Here is a 17295-nt window from a genome sequence, read left to right as displayed (position 1 = left end):
CTGCTCCGAGATCGCAAAGCAAATGTGCCTTCCAGCTCCGAGATCGCGAAGCGACGCACTCCAGCTCACCAACTTTTGGCCATTTGCTTGTCGACGTTTTTATTATATAATATAATATATAAATAATTTATATAATTATTTAAATATTATATTATATTCTTGTGCATAGTAGACTTGTAATTTTTGGTCCGTTGCGTCGGGCGTTGATAGTTGGCTCAGGTCCCGGTTTCGGATTTTCAAACGCCTTTTCGTACAATTTAATATCTTGTACTTTGCGTTTCACAACTTGTACTCTTGTCATTTTTAGACGTTTCTCATCAATAAATTGAACCACTTGGATTGTATCTTGTTGATAATGCTAAAAACGAACATATTTTTCATAGTATTGTCCCTCAAGAAAGACAAGCTTTTAGTTGCAATTGTTCTATTTACAAGTGATATTCTTTTAAATAATAAAAGGTGAAGACAAAAGACAGATTCGACAAATTGAAGACGCAAACAACCAAAAAGCTCAAAAGTACAAAGTACAATCAAAGAGGTTCCAATTATTGATAAGAAACGTCTCAAAATTACAAGAGTACAAGACGCGAAACGCAAAGTACAAGATATTAAATTATACGCAAGGACGTTCGAAAATCCGGAACCGGGACCAAAGTCAACTCTCAACGCTCGACGCAACGGACTAAAAATTATGAGTCAACTATGCACAAGAATATAATATAATATTTAAATAATTATATAAATTATTTTTATATTATATTATATATTATAAACATCGGCAAACAAGAAAACAAAGGAGTGTGAGCTGATACCAACCACCATGCGATCGCATGGCTCTGAAATCCAGGCCACATGCCTATAAATTCGCGGTTTTTGTTCATCATATATCCATCCATCTCTCTATCTATCACTCGTATAATATATATATATATATATATATATATATATATATATATATATATATATATATATATTTATATTATAATTTTAATTTTAATTTTAAATTCTAATAATAAGGGTATGTAAGCGAATGTTGTAAAGGCGTAAGTCAAAATTCTGTCCGTGTAACGCTACGCTATTTTTAATCACTGTAAGTTATGGTTAATATTATTTTTAAATTAATGTCTCGTAGCTAAGTTATTATTATGCTTATTTAATGCCGAAGTAATCATGATGTTGGGCTAAATATTAAAATTGAGTAATTGGGGTTTGGACAAAAGAACGACACTTGTGGAAATTAGACTATGGGCTATTAATGGGCTTTATATTTGTTTAATTAGATGATAGTTTGTTAATTTAATATAAAGATTTACAATTGGACGTACCTATAAATAACCATATACACTCGATCGGACACGATGGGCGGGATATTTATATGTATGAATAATCGTTCATTTAACTGGACACGGGAATGGATTAATAGTCACTAGAATTATTAAAACAAGGGTGGATTATGTACAAGGAAACTTGGCGTAATTTTTAACAAAGTATTAAAACCTTGGGTTACACGCAGTCGATATCCTGGTGTAATTATTAAACAAAGTATTAAAAACTTGTTACAGTTTAAGTCCCCAATTAGTTAGAATATTTGACTTCGGATATAAGGATAATTTGACGAGGACACTCGTACTTTATATTTATGACTGATGGATGGACAAAAACCAGACGGACATATTAAATAATCCAGGACAAAGGACAATTAACCCATGGGAATAAACTAAAATTAACACGTCAAACATCATGATTACGGAAGTTTAAATAAGCATAATTCCTTTATTTTCATATTTAATTGCACTTTTAATTATCGCACTTTTATTTACTGTCATTGTATTTAATTGCACTTTTAATTTTCGCACTTTTTAATTATCGCAACTTTATTTATCGCAATTTCATTATCGTTATTTACATTACGCTTTAAATTAAGTCTTTTATATTTTTTTATATTTTACATTAGGTTTTAACTGCGACTAAAGTTATAAAATCGACAAACCGGTCATTAAACGGTAAAAACCCCCCCTTTTATAATAATAATATTACTTATATATATATATATATATATATATATATATATATATATATATATATATATATATATATATATATATATATATATATATATATATATATATATATATATATATATATATTTGTAGTTTTATAAGATTAAAACTAATATAGCGTTAAGCTTGTTAAAATTTCCCTGTGGAACGAACCGGACTTACTAAAAATTACACTACTGTACGATTAGGTACACTGCCTATAAGTGTTGTAGCAAGGTTTAGGTATATCCATTCTATAAATAAATAAATATCTTGTGTAAAAGTGTATCGTATTTAATAGTTTTTTCTAGTAAAAATAATACTATTTCATATACACCTCGCATAATATCACTTGTACATTTGAGCTTTTTGGACGTTTGCGTCTTCAAATCTTCGTTTTCACCTTTTGTCTTCGCACTTATTTATTTAAACAAATATTACTTGAAAATGGAACAATTGCAACTAAAAATTTTACATATTGGAAGGATATTGCGCCTAAATATATGTTCATTTGGAGCACTATCACTCACCAACATTTTTTGTTGACGTTTAAAGCATGTTTATTCTCAGGTGATTATTAAGAGCTTCCGCTGTTGCATGCTAATATATGGACAAGATTTGGAGTCAGCATGCTTGTTTAATATTGTTTAAAATTGCATTCGAAATTTACTTTGTTGTAACGTATTAACATTGTAAACCAATATGTATTGGTAGTGTGTAAGTGTGATATTTTAGATTATCATTTCTGATAATCTAGGTGGTGTTCTTTTAACCTTGTCGATAAAATAAAGGTTATGGTTTATTTTTAAAACGAATGCAGTCTTTGAAAAATGTCTCATATAGAGGTCAAAACCTCGCAACGAAATCAATTAATATGGAACGTTTATAATCAATATGAACGGGACATTTCAGCATGACAAGAGGGAAGATAAACTAACACAAACTCTTCTGGTTCCCAAGTAAACTCGGAACCTTTACTACGACGCCATTGAACCTTATAAGTTCTCTCCTCTTTATTCCTCAACCTTTTCACCTTTTCATCGAGTATAGCAATCGGCTCCTCAACATACTCTAACTTGTTGTTTAGCTCAATCTCGTCTAACGGCATCCATGAAGAATCATCCGCAAGACACTTACGGAGATGGGAAACATGAAATATATTATGGATCCTCGTAAGTTATTCGGGTAATTCCAAACGATACGCCACTTCACCAACACGGGCTAAAACCTTGAATGGCCCAATAAATCGAGGAGCTAACTTTCCCCGTTTTCGAAACCGAATAATATCTTTCCATGGCGAAACCTTAAGCATCACCATGTCACCTTCTTAGAACTCAATCAATCGCCTTCGTTTGCCGGCATACGACTTTTTTCAAATGAGCCCGTATCATATCAATTTTGCTATTCGTCTCTAAAACCAAATCGGTACTCCCAATTTCTCTTTGGCCCACTTCACCCCAACAAATCGGGGTTCGACATCTACACCCATACATCATTTCATAAGGTGGAATCCCAATACTAGTGTGATAGCTATTATTGTACGAGAATTCCACCAAGGACAAGTGCTCATCCCAAGTACCACCGAAATCGATAATACACACCCGTAACATATCCTCCAAAGTTTGATTCGTACGTTCGGTTTGACCGTCCGTTTGAGGATGGTACGGCGTGCTCATTCTCAATTGTGTGCCCATATCTTCATGAAACTTATTCCAAAACCGGGATGTGAAACGAGTGTCTCGATCCGAAACAATAGATATTGGAATCCCATGCCTCGATATCACCTCCTTCATAAACAATTTAGCCAAAGTCTCCGACGATATCGTTTCCCGAATGGGAAGAAACAAGGCACTTTTCGTCAACCGATCAACTATCACCCAAATTGAATCAAATTGGGTTCTCGCCGTCTTTGGTAACTTTGTAATGAAATCCATGGTAATTTACTCCCATTTCCATTTCAGAATTTCGAACGGTTGCAACTTACCATACGGCTTTTGGTGCTCGGCCTTAACTTGCAAACACGTGACACATTGTTCAACATAGTTTACAACATCACGTTTCATGCCCGGCCACCAATACTCTTTCTTCAAATCAAGATACATTTTTGTCTCGCCCGGGTGAATGGAATACTTTAACTTATGTGCTTCATCAAGTAGCACTCGTCGATAATTACCCATTTTAGGCACCTACACTCTTCCTTGAAAAGATAACAAACTATGCGGACCTAAGGTAATAAACTCCGTTTGCCCCACGATTCGTTCCTCATGCTTATTGTTAACAAAAGCTTCGATTTGAGTCTCGCCAAGCTTTACAAGAAAATTGTTAGTAATAATTATGCGTAACAATCCTACTCGTATCGTCGGATGTTGACTCTATCGACTTAACGCATCCGCGACCACATTCGCCTTTCCTGGATGATAAAGTATTTCACAATCATAGTCTTTCACCACATCCATTCATCTATGTTGACGATAATTCAAATCTCGTTGATCAAAAAGATGTTTTAAGCTCTTGTGATCTGAATAAATTGTACACTTGACACCATACAAGTAATGGCGGCAAATTTTTAACGCATGAACAACTGCCGCCAACTCAAGATCATGAGTCGGATATCTCATTTCGTGTTCCTTTAATTGTTGAGAGGCATACGCGATGACTTTACCTCGTTGCATTAGAACACAACCGATCCCATTTGAAGAAACATCACAATAAACCATCATGTCTTCTACACCTTCCGGCAACACTAAAACCTGAGCTTGACATAACTTCTCTTTTAACAATTGAAAAGTAATTTCTTGCTCGTTCTCCCAATTAAATCTCGCGTTCTTTCTCGTCAATTTCGTCAATGGAGAAGAGATCTTAGAAAAGTCTTGGATAAAGCGACGATAATAACCGGCCAATCCGAGAAAACTTCGGATTTCCGTAGGCGTAGTCGGTCATCCCCAACTCTTTACCATCTCAATCTTCCCCGGATCTACTTGAATACCATCTTTGTTTACAATATGGCCAAGGAATTGAACTTCCCTTAGCCAAAATTCAAATTTGGAGAATTTTGCATACAATTTCTCCTTCCGCAACGTCTTCAACACACCACACAAATGATGTTCATGTTCCTTCATACTATTCGAATAGACAAGTATGTAATCAATGAACACAATCACCGACTTGTCCAACATAGGTTGGCACACTCGGTTCATAAGATACATGAATGCCGCCGGTGCATTCGTAAGACCAAAAGGCATAACTACAAACTTGAAATGCCCATAACGCGTTCGAAAAGCCGTTTTCTCAATATCTTCCTCACGGACCCGCATTTGGTGATAGCCGGACCGTAAGTCAATTTTAGAAAAGTAAGTCGCGCCTTGGAGTTGATCAAACAAATCATCAATCGGAGGTAATGGATAACGATTCTTGATTGTCACCTTGTTCAACTCACGATAATCAATGTACATCCGCATACTACCATCCTTCTTCTTCACGAATAAAACAGGAGCGCCCCATGGTGAAGCACTCGGTCGAATAAAACCCTTTTCAAGCAACTCTTGGATTTGATTTAACAACTCTTGCATCTTCGTTGGTGCTAAACGATAAGGAGTTTTAGCTATGGGAGTAGCCCCCTAACCAACTCAATGCGAAATTCAACTTGTCTTTCCACCGGAACACTTGGTAATTCATCCGGAAAGACGTCTTCGAATCCACTAACCACCGGAATTTCACGAATGGATGGTGGCTCTTCACGAGTATCAACTACATGAGCAAGAAAAGCCATGCCACCTCTAACAAGAAAACGACATGCCCGTACATAAGTGCATAATGGCACAAGTCTTCTCCGTCTCTCGCCGTGAATAATTAACTCTCCCCCACTTGGGGTCTTCACACGAATAGATTTTTCATGGCATGCAATATCGGCTCTATGACGATCGAGCCAATCCATACCAACGACAATATCAAATTTACCCAAGGTCATCGGGATAAGATCAATTTTAAACATTTCGGTACCAAACAAAATATCGCAATCGTTACAAACATCAACCCCTAGCACCGTCTTACCATCCGCTATTTCAACTTCTACTGGATGACTCAACTTAGCTAGCGGTTTATCAAGCTTAGACACGAATCTTTGACAAACAAATGATAAATTAGCACCACTATCAAATAGGATCCTTGCCGGATTAGAGTTAACGATGAAAGTACCTGAGGAAACTTCGTTTGATTACTTGGCCTCATCATGGGTCATTAAGTAATTTCGTCCCCTCACCATCCCAGTCACCTTTTCTAGCTTCTTAACTTGATCACCCCTCAAATCGGGACATTCCGTCCTTCGATGACCCTCTTTATTACAATTAAAACAAACGATTTTGTTGGAAGATGAGTGTCAGACCCCGTCCAAGTCCCCCTGGACGGAATCATCAATATCTGGTTCCATTGCGATGATCGACTCCAAATAAGGTCCTTAGTATGAGCTAATGCACTGCGGAAGACTTAATTCGTACCTGAGAATAAACATGCTTTAAAAAGTCAACATAAAGTTGGTGAGATATATAGGTTTGATGCTAGCAGCGTTATAACAATGGACCACAAGATTTCATATGTAAACATTTTAATAAAAATATTCTAAGTGGTTGAGCACTTGGTAACCATACTTAACATTTAATCACGTCGCATATTCCCTTTATTATGAAATCTTACTACACTGTACCAAGTATAGTCACGAAACGAAGTACTGTGCAACCGTTGAATACTGGTCGTCCAGTCCGGTTGGGGTTGTCAGGCCCGATAGATCTATCAACAGGATTCGCGTTTACAATACCGCTGTAAATAATAGTTACCAAGCTACAGGGAAGTATGTCAGTAGTACAACTCAACGTAGAATATGTTTTTCAGTTACTTGTGTCCATAACGTAAATCATTTATAAAAACAGCGCATGTATTCTCATCCCAAAAATATTTAAAGTTCAAAAAGGGACTATATACTCACCTAATGTATTTTGTAGTAAAAATACATGAAACACCATTAATCAATTATAAGGTTGGCCTCGGATTCACGAACCTATATCATTTATACGTATATTAATACATATAATTGTAATCAAACAATTTGTATATTAATATTAGTGTTATAATTGTTATATTAGTATCTTATATGTTTATATATAGTTGTTGTCATAATAAGTTTCTCATTAAAATATTTATGTGTAATATTATGTAAATAATACTTAATATATTAGAATATAATAATGGATACTATATCTGTATCTAATTAGTATTTGTTGTAACAATAATAGTGATACTATATAATAATAATAATATAAGTGATAATCAAAATAATGATAATATTTATTATAAATATGAGAACTACCTTAAGAGACTTAAAAAGAATTAAATTGCCAGAGCAGGGACTCGAACCCGCGATCTCTAGGATACAGACACGCCACCCTTAACCACCAGGCTACTGTCTGTTTTTATGTTTTAAGATCCCACTCAGTTTTTATATACGTGTTTCTGCATAGCCTAATTCTTCTTCAACTTATAACCCGTCCACCAGGCCCAACAAGGAAGTTAGTGCTCAGCCCAGCATCTTAAATATTTACACGGCCCATTTACAAATCCATGTAATCATTTATCATATGACTCGCCAGCGAGATGAAAGAAAAAAAAAATATAACAGCTTAAATTATAAAATTTTCCTTCGGTCCATGTTCTAACATCTCAATTAATTCAATAGCGTTCAAGAGATGGTTTTGTTTATTTAAAACAGAAAATGCGAACAGCACTAGAGTATAATCTAATAAAGTAAAACAAGTGCTTTGTTTGTTTATTTGTTATGTCGATTCAAAAAAAACAAAGGGAAAAGAATCCCGTATTCTTTGCTTTTAACCTTAATAAATTAACATTTCTCAAGTAATCCACTACCTAACATTATTGAGAAGTGGGGTATCTTGCAAAAAAATCTCGGTCGGCCATATCAAAAAAAATATAAAAAAAAAATATAGGATGTGAGTAAAATGGAGTAGGCCATCGGTTTTATCAAGTAGTGGTTTATATATCTATTAGTCTATGTGTTAGTAAAAAAATGAAAAGAGATAGGACTTGGAAACAGACGTGCACAAGCTGGAAGAGAAGAAAAAAATTTATTTGATGGTTTTTGGTCTTGTAACGATTCGAATCACAAGGCAGCAAAGATTTGGGTTCTATGTTTGTTTTGCAGAAGAAGGATACTATATGATTATTGGTTCATAGCAACTATATGAAGATGATGGTTTGGTTTGCAGAAGGGTTAGAGAGACGTAGAGAGTGAAGGAGAAAGATGGAGAAAGGTGGTGATCAAGTGTCGGGTTTATTGTGGTGATGGGTTTGGTTATGGTGGTTCAAAGGAATTAAGTAATGGTGTGAAGGTGATGGTTTTGAAACCTGTCTTCGAATATTAAACACAAAAGGAACAACATAGCAGTTGTGTTGGGATGTGTTGAAAGGAATGAAGATAGTAGTTGGTTCTATACCTGGTGGTCTTGGTTTCAGATGATAATGATAATTGTTGGTATAGGGTTGGTGAAGATGATTAGAAGGTGACAGAGGTCATGGTTGATCAAGATAACCGAAGGTGTGGTTGTTCTTAAATGGTGTTCTTGCTTTGATAAAAAAAACAGAAAGCTAATGGACGAATTCCTATGTTAAATTGTGATTGAAAAAGACTTGCAACTAATTCGTACAAATCATCTGACACAAATTTTGTTTTGATTCTGTGTAGGGATTGACAGAATCATCTAGAGCAGGGAACAAACAAAATAAAGCAGATATGAGGACAAATTAAATCAAAAAAAAAATACACAAAGAAAATCAAATAGAATATAACTGATAGGGAAAGGAAATTTGATTGTACGTATATATAATTTTATATAAATAATACTATTAATAAATATAATCATATTAATAATAATTTCTAATAATAATATAATTAATAAAATCAGTAATATTATCTTTAAAAAAAAAATATATGATTTTTAATAATATTATTGATAATAATAATTGTATTATTTTCTATTCACTAAAATATTGATAATGATAATAATTTATAATAATAATAATGATAATATCTATTAACAAATAATAGTAGAAATACAGATTTTAAATGCTAATATTAATATACATATTAATAATAATGAATGTAATAATACTAGCGTTCAATTATATAATAACGTGTAATTCTTATAACAAAACCAACTAATATATATCTAATACCTTATTAACGTTATCAAATAAGTATATATCATATATACACATAAATGTTCGTGAATCGCCAGGCATGGTCAACGGGTAACTAATCATCCGAATACAAATTTCAAACTTTCTAGACTCAACATTAAGGTTTTTTTGCTTATCGTGTCGGAAACATATGGAGATTAGAGTTTAAATTTGGTCGGAAATTTCCGGGTCGTTACAGTACTCACCCGTTAAAGAAATTTCGTCCCCGAAATTTGGTAGAGGTCGTCATGGCTAACAATAAAATTTGTTTTTATGACGAATAAGAGTTGATAATTAAAGTTTTATCATTATTGATTAATATGAAAAAAACGATCCGATTATGTGAAGCGTACGAGTGAAGCTGTCACAAAAGTGTGAAATGAGTAAATAAATATATTCATTTCAACCGATGATGTAATTACTATTGACTTTCGGAATTTTAGGAATTTAAAAGAAAATCTTGGAAATCTAAAAGATTTGATTCTCCGATGAATAAGGAAATTATGATCTTCTTTGATTTAATGCGCCAATCTGTTTCGATTTCTCTGTCGAATATTTCACTATAAATCCACTCCTTTAGTTTCTTTATTTCTATATCTCACATCCTATTCTTTCTCCTCAGTTCATACCTTAAAGCATTCTTCAAAATGCTTCATCCCGTTCTTATTCTTGTTACACTTCTAACTTTCATATCTTTCATTCTTCTCTTTCAATTGCCGCCAGAAGAATCTATTCACTTCTATCATTTCCTTGGAATTATAATGTTTTTAATTCTCCCGTGTCTTTACGTGGCAATACGTATTAATATACACAGTTTGTAATTTCTGAGGGTTGTTATCGGCTTTTGTATTCTTCATTATTTTTCAAAGCCTCTTGCTTTTGTTTTCCTTTCCCGACTTCGAGTTAAGCGAGTAATGATCCGGAATTTGTGAAATTCGGAATGGATATAGCTAATGTTCTTAGAAATAAATGGTAATGGCACGATTCTGATTTGTCAAATTACCAGAATATCCAGGAAAATAGAACTATCAAGATGATATGTTCCTAATACGTTTCGGAATTGGATAGAATGTAAGAGCCGTGTAACATGGCACATGATGACGGTACTGTGAATCATCATGCTTCATTAGAAACTCAACATGAGTTACTGTAATATAATGAAGTTGATCAAGTTTCATTATATTATACTAATTCATGCATCAGTTCACAACACTACTTCAAAACATTCATATTTTAATCTCTAAGGTTTCAGAATTTTAGAAACTAACACAGTTTCTTTTATATTATAACGCAGATATTACGAAGAGGTAAATGATTGCAGATAAGAATAGTTGTGAAAATATTTCCAGAAATATTGAGGATATGAAAGATACGATGATATCTTGGAATTTCTAATATCAAGGATGATGATGAAGATTTACCCGTAAGAGTTTAGATTCGGAAGCAAGGTGTTCACTAAAGATTTCATCAGAAACAGAATCATCTGGATTCTTTAAATACAGAGTTTGGTCCTTGTATTTGTCCTTGGTCTCTTTCATGGTTAGCTCAATTCGATTTTTAATACCAAATTTTTCCATCAGGTGTTCCCAACACCTCCTTCTTTATCATCAACTTTTGGTCATTAAGACCATCTACAACATGCTGCTTCGTCAGCATTTTCAAAGTTAACAAATTTGGGTCTTTGGTTTTCAAACCGAGGTGATTTTAAGAGATTTGTGTTTTTAGATGATTAAACGCTGATGGTAGTATGGTGGAATATAAAAGGTTCTCCAGTAACGGCGGCGAAAGGATACGTATATATTGAGATTATAATAAAAGTAGTCTTACTGAGAAGTCGAAGTGGAGCTGTGGCAAAATCAGCTTCTTGAAAAGGAATTGTGAGATTGTTTTTGCTAATAAATGATAAGGAATTCGACGCGGATACGTTTTAACTATAATTTTGATTTCGTAAGTCTTTCAGGTGCATAATGTATGCATAAATCTTTCTTCCGTAGACGAGGTGCGGCTGGTTCAACTTCTCGATCGAAGTGTTTTCAAGAATCATGAAAAGATTTGAACGCAGATTGTAATTGTCGAGGTACCAATGAGGTTTAAGATGAAATCAAGTGGCAAGCTTGAAGAATTATTTAGTTTCATATGTTATAATCAATATTTTAATTTAATTCATTTTAATTGTCCAAAGTTAGCAGTCCAATAGTCCGATGGTTCAATGATTCATATATAATTTAATATATAATATTCAAATTAAATAATACATATCGTGACCCGTGTACCGGTCTCGGTGTCGATCACAACTCAAAGTATATATATATTTTGGAATCAACTCCGACCCTGTATAGCCAACTCCCACCTTCACATATAGAGTGTCTACGGTTGTTCCGAAATATATATATAGATGGGTCGATATGATAAGTCGAAACCTTGCATACGTGTCCCGTTATTTAAAGTGCGTAAAAGTAAATAACAGAAATTAAATGACGATAAATAAAATTGCGAGAATGTAAATTGCGATAAATTAAATGTTAATCAGTTAGCTGGGAACAGTTAGCCGGAACAGTTAGCGTGAAATCCTATCACAATTCCAATTAATTAATTCGTTTGTTTCTAACACTTTTTATTTTTGTCCAATGTTTTCTTCTTTATGCCACTTGTTGGATTCGGATAGGTAAAAATCCAAATATGAAATTTAAATGGAGGTGGTTAATCTGGGGTGAACGGATGCGTATATTGGTGATTGTAAATAGAATAGCAATTGACCGTTGAATCGATTCGAAGAATGTACAGTGTAACTTATTGATGTGAATTCTAAATATTCCTTGGGTACAACCCACCCGTTAAAATATTTTCATCATTAACAGTTTGTACGAAATAATTTTTAATTACAATCTTTATGAAAATATACCTGCATATATATTTTCTTCAGATGTAATTATGGATTTAATGAGTCAATAAGATTTTATACTCATTTGATTTATTGTTAGCACTTGATTACATGATCTCTAAAACTTTAGAGATTACATAATTGCCATGCCGGACAAAGGTAAATGAGGTAGAACAATGCGTAGAACGAAATTAATCGATGTAGAATGATATGTAAAACAAGGAGTATACTTGAAGTACAGATGATGATATTGAAGCATATGATGTTGATATCCGAGGTACAGATCGTGACGTTGAGATTTATGACGTGATTGTGGTTGGTGTGATAAGAGTATTGTCGGCGTTGATGATGGTGGTACGGTTTATGCTGCTGGTGCTGCTGCTGGTGTTTGTAACCTCCGCACCAGATTTTCCAAAGCCATTTCTCGATCACGTAGTTCGTTAACTTCTTATATTATGTCTGGATGATTGACGATTGAAACGAGCGGGTGAGTACGATTCGAAATATAGGATAATATATAATCGTAACAGGATATTTCTAGAAATGAGAGGCTAAATGGTTTCTCGAACAGGTTCGCCGGTAAGTGCTTTCAGGTTCAATGCCAAGAGAAAGTCGATGAATAGAATAGTTATTCGATGTGAAATAATTTTCGAATATAGGATGATATTCTAACTACATAGAATATCTATATATATATAACACTAAGGATTTTGTAGACTACAGAAGAACCTACGGCATTTGTCAGGCAGGTCTACAGATGCGCTAAGATATGAATTATCAGATACGCTAAAATATGAATTTCGTCCATACACTATCGTTGCACTGAATGCAGTAGAACGTGTCTAGACTTGAGAATGATAGGCAAGCAATTTCCTAGAGATGATAAGCAGATGGTTTCCGACTAGAAATGATAAGCAAAACTTTTTGACAGGTAGACACGGTCAAAGTCCAGACTCACTAATGTATCCTAACAACTACTAGTCAGACACAATAATGCAAGGCCTGGTTCGCTAAGACCAACGCTCTGATACCATTCTGTCAGACCCCGTCCAAGTCCCCCTGGACGGAATCATCAATATCTGGTTCCATTGCGATGATCGACTCCAAATAAGGTCCTTAGTATGAGCTAATGCACTGCGGAAGACTTAATTCGTACCTGAGAATAAACATGCTTTAAAAAGTCAACATAAAGTTGGTGAGATATATAGGTTTGATGCTAGCAGCGTTATAACAATGGACCACAAGATTTCATATGTAAACATTTTAATAAAAATATTCTAAGTGGTTGAGCACTTGGTAACCATACTTAACATTTAATCACGTCGCATATTCCCTTTATTATGAAATCTTACTACACTATACCAAGTATAGTCACGAAACGAAGTACTGTGCAACCGTTGAATACTGGTCGTCCAGTCCGGTTGGGGTTGTCAGGCCCGATAGATCTATCAACAGGATTCGCGTTTACAATACCGCTGTAAATAATAGTTACCAAGCTACAGGGAAGTATGTCAGTGGTACAACTCAACGTAGAATATATTTTTCAGTTACTTGTGTCCATAACGTAAATCATTTATAAAAATAGCGCATGTATTCTCATCCCAAAAATATTTAAAGTTCAAAAAGGGACTATATACTCACCTAATGTATTTTGTAGTAAAAATACATGAAACACCATTAATCAATTATAAGGTTGGCCTCGGATTCACGAACCTATATCATTTATACGTATATTAATACATATAATTGTAATCAAGCAATTTGTATATTAATATTAGTGTTATAATTGTTATATTAGTATCTTATATGTTTATATATAGTTGTTGTCATAATAAGTTTCTCATTAAAATATTTATGTGTAATATTATGTAAATAATACTTAATATATTAGAATATAATAATGGATACTATATCTGTATCTAATTAGTATTTGTTGTAACAATAATAGTGATACTATATAATAATAATAATATAAGTGATAATCAAAATAATGATAATATTTATTATAAATATGAGAACTACCTTAAGAGACTTAAAAAGAATTAAATTGCCAGAGCAGGGACTCGAACCCGCGATCTCTAGGATACAGACACGCCACCCTTAACCACCAGGCTACTGCCTGTTTTTATGTTTTAAGATCCCACTCAGTTTTTATATACGTGTTTCTGCATAGCCTAATTCTTCTTCAACTTATAACCCGTCCACCAGGCCCAACAAGGAAGTTAGTGCTCAGCCCAGCATCTTAAATATTTACACGGCCCATTTACAAATCCATGTAATCATTTATCATATGACTCGCCAGCGAGATGAAAGAAAAAAAAATATAACGGCTTAAATTATAAAATTTTCCTTCGGTCCATGTTCTAACATCTCAATTAATTCAATAGCGTTCAAGAGATGGTTTTGTTTATTTAAAACAGAAAATGCGAAAAGCACTAGAGTATAATCTAATAAAGTAAAACAAGTGCTTTGTTTGTTTATTTGTTATGTCGATTCAAAAAAAACAAAGGGAAAAGAATCCCGTATTCTTTGCTTTTAACCTTAATAAATTAACATTTCTCAAGTAATCCACTACCTAACATTATTGAGAAGTGGGGTATCTTGCAAAAAAATCTCGGTCGGCCATATCAAAAAAAATATAAAAAAAAAATATAGGATGTGAGTAAAATGGAGTAGGCCATCGGTTTTATCAAGTAGTGGTTTATATATCTATTAGTCTATGTGTTAGTAAAAAAATGAAAAGAGATAGGACTTGGAAACAGACGTGCACAAGCTGGAAGAGAAGAAAAAAATTTATTTGATGGTTTTTGGTCTTGTAACGATTCGAATCACAAGGCAGCAAAGATTTGGGTTCTATGTTTGTTTTGCAGAAGAAGGATACTATATGAGTATTGGTTCATAGCAACTATATGAAGATGATGGTTTGGTTTGCAGAAGGATTAGAGAGACGTAGAGAGTGAAGGAGAAAGATGGAGAAAGGTGGTGATCAAGTGTCGGGTTTATTGTGGTGATGGGTTTGGTTATGGTGGTTCAAAGGAATTAAGTAATGGTGTGAAGGTGATGGTTTTGAAACCTGTCTTCGAATATTAAACACAAAAGGAACAACATAGCAGTTGTGTTGGGATGTGTTGAAAGGAATGAAGATAGTAGTTGGTTCTATACCTGGTGGTCTTGGTTTCAGATGATAATGATAATTGTTGGTATAGGGTTGGTGAAGATGATTAGAAGGTGACAGAGGTCATGGTTGATCAAGATAACCGAAGGTATGGTTGTTCTTAAATGGTGTTCTTGCTTTGATAAAAAAAAACCAGAAAGCTAATGGACGAATTCCTATGTTAAATTGTGATTGAAAAAGACTTGCAACTAATTCGTACAAATCATCTGACACAAATTTTGTTTTGATTCTGTGTAGGGATTGACAGAATCATCTAGAGCAGGGAACAAACAAAATAAAGCAGATATGAGGACAAATTAAATCAAAAAAAAAAAATACACAAAGAAAATCAAATAGAATATAACTGATAGGGAAAGGAAATTTGATTGTACGTATATATAATTTTATATAAATAATACTATTAATAAATATAATCATATTAATAATAATTTCTAATAATAATATAATTAATAAAATCAGTAATATTATCTTTAAAAAAAAATATATGATTTTTAATAATATTATTGATAATAATAATTGTATTATTTTCTATTCACTAAAATATTGATAATGATAATAATTTATAATAATAATAATCATAATATCTATTAACAAATAATAGTAGAAATACAGATTTTAAATGCTAATATTAATATACATATTAATAATAATGAATGTAATAATACTAGCGTTCAATTATATAATAACGTGTAATTCTTATAACGAAACCAACTAATATATATCTAATACCTTATTAACGTTATCAAATAAGTATATATCATATATACACATAAATGTTCGTGAATCGCCAGGCTTGGTCAACGGGTAACTAATCATCCGAATACAAATTTCAAACTTTCTAGACTCAACATTAAGGTTTTTTGCTTATCGTGTCGGAAACATATGGAGATTAGAGTTTAAATTTGGTCGGAAATTTCCGGGTCGTTACAATGAGTTCGGACAATCACGGGCCAAGTGCCCTTGTCGACCACAATTGTAGTACGTGGGTCCAAAACTCTTAGAAGCCCCCTTTCTCACACTACCAACGCTCTCGGTCACACTCTTGCTCTTCTTGTTCGAGTGGCTAGTAGCTTCAAATTTTCGTTTGTCAAAGGTGAAGTCACTCTTTCTTGGAGCAAGCGACTCAAAACCCTTAGCGATATCAAACAATTCATCAAAAGTCTTTGCCTAATTCCTACTATACCTTTCTTGATAGTTATCATTCAAGGTTCGATAGAAATCTTCTTTCAACATATGATCATTCCCATCATACTCCGGGCAAAATTGGGTCTTTGATAAGAAAGTGGACTTGAGACTGTTCAAATCCATTGACCATTGCCTTAAAGTATGTAACTCGTCCTTTAGCTTTGAAAGATCGACCGAAGTTCGGTACTCCTTGAAAAATTCTTCTTTAAACTCGTCTCACGTCAAAGTCATACTTTGTTCTTCGCCATAAAGTCAGATTTTCGCGTCCCACCACAACTTGGCATCACCCCTCATCATGCTACTACCAAACCTCGTCTTTTTATCGAGAGGGCACTCACTAGTATGAAAAGCCCCCTCCATATCGGAGATCCATCAAGCACTCTTTAGTGGGTCACATTCACCTTCAAAGGTGGGAGGTTGAGCATCTTTGAAGTTTTTATAGTGGAAGTCTCGCCTTCCAGTGTTATCCTCTTTAAGAACAATTTTAACTTGTTCCTTGACTAGATTGACTACTTGTTCGTCAATCGAATTCAAGAACATCTTCTTAACATCTTCTTAACATCCTCTAGGAAGGCCGCATGACGCCTTTGCATAATGGCCTCAACCTTGGCCGTAAACTCGAAATCCTCACTCGTACCCCCTTCATTGTTCTCGGGTCTGTTTCTCATCTTCATACTATAAAACAAAAATAGGTTAAACAATGAAACAAAAAGACGTAACTTAACGCATAAATGTACATCTCACACCTCCCCATCTTGCTCAACAATCGTCGT

Source organism: Rutidosis leptorrhynchoides, chromosome 1 (assembly GCF_046630445.1).
Source record: "Rutidosis leptorrhynchoides isolate AG116_Rl617_1_P2 chromosome 1, CSIRO_AGI_Rlap_v1, whole genome shotgun sequence".
In the NCBI taxonomy this organism is placed as follows: Eukaryota; Viridiplantae; Streptophyta; class Magnoliopsida; order Asterales; family Asteraceae; genus Rutidosis; species Rutidosis leptorrhynchoides.
Note: the sequence above shows the minus strand (reverse complement) of the source record.